Here is a 4,297-nt window from a genome sequence, read left to right on the forward strand (position 1 = left end):
TTGGGTCTTCCGACGCAAGAGCGCGCCGCCTCTGGTTCCATGCTATCATCAACAACATCAAGCTTTGGGTTCTCGCGGGAGCTAAAAAACCGGGGTGTATTTTTGTGCGCTAGTAGTTGCCATGTTGGGCATGTGGGTCATTTATAACACTCTAAAACTTTTCTCTCTTATTTAATGAATGAGGCAAATCTTTTGCCTTCGTTTAGAAAAAAAATAGACTAATAAACTAACCAATTAAAGTCTTCACCTGAAGACAAAACATGCATGTACATGTCGTTGCATGCCAAATTGAAATATGGAGGTTGTGAAGCCAAATAACCAACTCTCGTTTGTAAGGAAAAGAAAATACTTATGATCACATGCTTGTATTTAGACATGCTAGGTCCAACACATGTCCTCCTTTTACATCAATGATCTTCTCTTCTTTACCATTACTGCCATCCTCTTTTTCTCCCACGGCCATCTTCTCTATATTACCATTACAGCCGCTTCCATTGGTTCAACTCGCCGTCACCGACAACATGCAACTCATTTCAATCATATATACAGTACAATGTTCAAGGAGCACTCTAGCTTTTAGATACATAATTGTTGATGTCTAAATTGGATCAAGCATACATAGTACCTCTGCACAAATTACACGAGAATGATTCTGTCAAAAGAAATGATGCAACCAACAGAATTCATATTTTGGCTACAATAAACAAAGGATAAAATTAGCACCAGTGCGGTTCAGATTACCCGATCATAGTTCTTCTCTCGCATATGTGGAAATAGTCCTACTACTTCAGCATGGAAGCCAGGCACATCCTTCATGTAGTAAATTGTATGTTCACAAACCTTATGAACATTTAAAAATGTAGCCTGCATTTTCACAATCACCTAAACAATATTGTTCACCAGAACTGGATTAAAAAGTAAAAGGGTATATGAAAAACAATCATACATTAAAACTTACTGTGCGAACATCTGATATATGCTCAGATAGTAGTGTGATTTGATCATCCAAATTGCATCGAAAAGTTGATCTCAATATATCCGTGAATCCTCAATCATTGCCTGGTGTAGAGGAAGAAATGCTCAAGGCACATAGACAGGAAAACCAAATCAACATGCCCGTTCAAGTGATTGATGCCGGTTCCATCGTTTTATGTACAGAAGTATGGCACTGACACTGCAAGATACATAAGGTCAGCTGAGACCCGTACATTGTTTACCAACCGTTCTTTGTAATGCTTGAGTCATCCTCGTTCACCTCCAATCTGAATGTTTTCCCAACACAAAAAATTACACATACGTGCAACTTTAACAATGTTTGTGTTCGCTTGTCTAGAACAGTTACCATTCTAGTCGTACAATTGCAGTTATACCTTTTGCGTACATGGTCCTTGCACTTAGGATTTGAAATTGTTCCTTTTGCATATGGTTGGAGCTGCCCATTCACCATCTTCCTCAACATCCTAGTCGTCGTGATTGGTTACATTTAAATGGCAATTAACATTTATGTAACAACTTGTATAACTCTACTGAAAATCATATGCATGCAAATTTTCAACAGCTAAGTTATCCCACACGGTATTTCGCAAAATGATTTTTTTAATGGGTCCAAATTGAATGCAAAGTAACCATTGATCCACAGAGAAATCAAAAGGGTAACAAACCATTCCATTTTCTTATTTTGTATGCTAATCATGTAGGTCAGGCATCGTCACTAATTGTAGCCTCAAAGTGACACAGGTTTATTTAACTTTGCAAACAAAGATAGTAAGATGGAGACATCGAGAGGAAGCGAACTATAAAATTTCAATCTTCATTATGCAACTAATAACAAACAAAGCTTAACAATATTTTCTATTTTCTTCTCTCATGTTTGTCCATGTTTTTTTATGCAACTACTCAAGGGAATGACCATGTCTTTTTTAGCAGAAAAAGGCTAGAGCTCTGCCATTTAATTAAGCAAGAAAAAAATTACGGACATCAGACTCCAGGATAACATTCAGGGATAATCCATATGAATTGCTTATTGCCTTCTTCCTACTTCCTTGTTCTACTGTCTAGTTGATACAGTCGTTTACAGGGAGGTCTCCAGGTGAACATGTTGGTCATTTAGCTTGGCAAGAGATTAACTTTAGGGCCTATTATTATGTAGGCAAGCAGAGCAATTGAGGACAAGTAGTTTCTTTGGCTTGTTGGGTTATAGGCCTTGTTCCTTTAAATTCAGAGACGCACTATAAATTTTAACCAATCTCAGCTTCATGAATAGGAAGTTCTCCTGCCCTTTTCTTAAGATTATCTGGCTGTTGCATATGTATGATCAAAGACAGAGAAGCACTGCAGATATAACAGAAATAATGCACTCACACTGTTGTCAGGTTCCTTGTACTTCAAGTAATGATGACGCGGCAGGGGGTAACAATCTCGTACCATGTTAGGCAGTCGCCGGCGGGCTTGGAGGAGGACCAGAGCACGTTTTTCCTACTCTGCTTTGCGCATCTCCGCCTCCTCGTTCGCTGCTGCAACATCTTTCCGTGCCCATTGCAGGGGGTCGTCCTCCCCGGCTGGGTATAAACCACCTTAACCGTCGTGGTGCCGCCCCTTCCAGTCATTCATCCACTTGTGTAGGACCGCCATGACCGTTTTGCCTCATAAGCACATAATTCAAAAATATATGGGATATAAGAAGTAAGCACCATTGCTCATGTTATAGAAATATCTCTTAAAAACATCACTTTCTCTATAGACAATGTAAAGAAAAACTGATAACAATTATTTTCAGCAGACCAAGAAAGAATGAGGGTTTGCCGAGAAATACTAATGAAACTAACAATTACCATTGTACGTTCTAGCATATTAGAAATTTCATTTCATTTACCATGTAGTACAAAACCTAAGTTATTGTCTGGAAGCATATACGTCAAATAAATATAGTGGAAAGGACCACAATGACATACCTGCAGAAGAGCCACAACTTGAGCAGCAAATTGCAAAAAAACTTAGTTTGCTTGAGGAAATATCACATGGTAAAATCTCCATAGTTCCCTAGATGCATAAACATCATCACCCTGCAGGCAAACATGACTTACCAAAGCGGATCAGTCTACAACATCCAAACTTACCAATAAAAGATCTACATATGATGGGCACAAAAACTCCACGGGCATGAATAAATCCAGAAAATGTGAAAAGATCTACACTGTTACGGCAAGCACGACAAACACTTTAGAAATTTGAGCTTTAGTCATGCCGCTGCATATTTGGAACACCATAATGTTATTCCTACTGAACCTTGTGTCAGCCATTTGAATAATTACAACTAAAATGGTATGTGACCTTTTATATCTGGCTGAACCTTGTGTCAGCCATTTAAATGTAATACTGTAACAAATTCCTACTGAACCTTGTGTCAGCCATTTAAATGTAATACTCTAACGAATTCTATATGTGGCTAAATTGACTACCTAACGTCCATGCTTATATAGCACAATTGAAGATTAATGTCCATGCTTATACAGCCCACCTTTCCCCAAACAAGGATGTACACGATTATTTTGTTTCTGGAAATATTGTTGACAGTGTACACACACAACCTCAAATTCTCAACTGGGAAAAAACAAAGCTAATCATCACTGAACTATTGTGCTTCTTTTGCATCACATCTCCGTGAAGAAGCTGCCACCGTGGTGGATGGGAAACTCCCATGTTGTGCTACATCTGCATCTGCAGCAGAGGATATGAAGAGAAGGTGAGGTGTAGAGGTGGCATATCCCGGCCAAGATAGAGGGAGGGACGAACCTAGGGCCGCCGGAGACGCGCCGGCGAACCCTTGCCAGAAATCCTAGCCACGGGGGTGGGGTTGCGAGCGGGTGGTAGAGGCCGGGAGCGGGAATCTGGACGGACGGGAGGGAGGCGCGGACCATGGTGAGCTTGGGGGCGTGCTGCGCGGCGCCGGAGCTCGCCGGAAGCGGCCGGCGTGGGTGGTGGCGGCGGCGAGGACTTCGTGGGCGAGAGGAAGAGGAGGCGAGCTTGTGCGTGTGGTTGCGTCTGTTTTTTTTCATTGCAAATCTGATTGGACGGCAGGTTGAATATGGCAAACTACAGGGACTCTTTTGCAAGAGTGAAATGTTTTCTCTGGTAGTTACTTAAAAAGGGATTGCGGGTTGAATTCTAAGAAACAAAGGGATTTTTATGCAAAAATGCCCACGACGTACGACCAGAAGCGATCGCTGGTTTATTAGTAGGTAGAGATTTCTTTTGAATTAGTTAAACAAAGCCTATGGCGGACAATACCGGCAGAGAG

The 4,297-nt window shown here is 40.9% G+C and overlaps 1 long non-coding RNA gene across 3 annotated transcripts; it reads right to left on the reverse strand.

Moving 5' to 3' along the window:
• Nucleotides 1-227: 227 nt before the first annotated feature.
• Nucleotides 228-4,036, reverse strand: LOC123150791 (uncharacterized). Of its 3 annotated transcripts, none has more exons than XR_006475351.1 (6): nucleotides 3,793-4,036; nucleotides 2,425-3,717; nucleotides 1,371-1,460; nucleotides 959-1,174; nucleotides 742-864; nucleotides 228-627 (listed from the first exon to the last, which is right to left on the reverse strand). It is a non-coding gene; the product is annotated as an uncharacterized lncRNA (long non-coding RNA). The 3 variants fall into 3 exon arrangements; XR_006475352.1 differs by having other exon boundaries at nucleotides 742-882; XR_006475353.1 differs by having other exon boundaries at nucleotides 2,362-3,717.
• Nucleotides 4,037-4,297: the final 261 nt, after the last annotated feature.

Source organism: Triticum aestivum, chromosome 7A, assembly GCF_018294505.1.
Source record: "Triticum aestivum cultivar Chinese Spring chromosome 7A, IWGSC CS RefSeq v2.1, whole genome shotgun sequence".
Taxonomy (NCBI): domain Eukaryota; kingdom Viridiplantae; phylum Streptophyta; class Magnoliopsida; order Poales; family Poaceae; genus Triticum; species Triticum aestivum.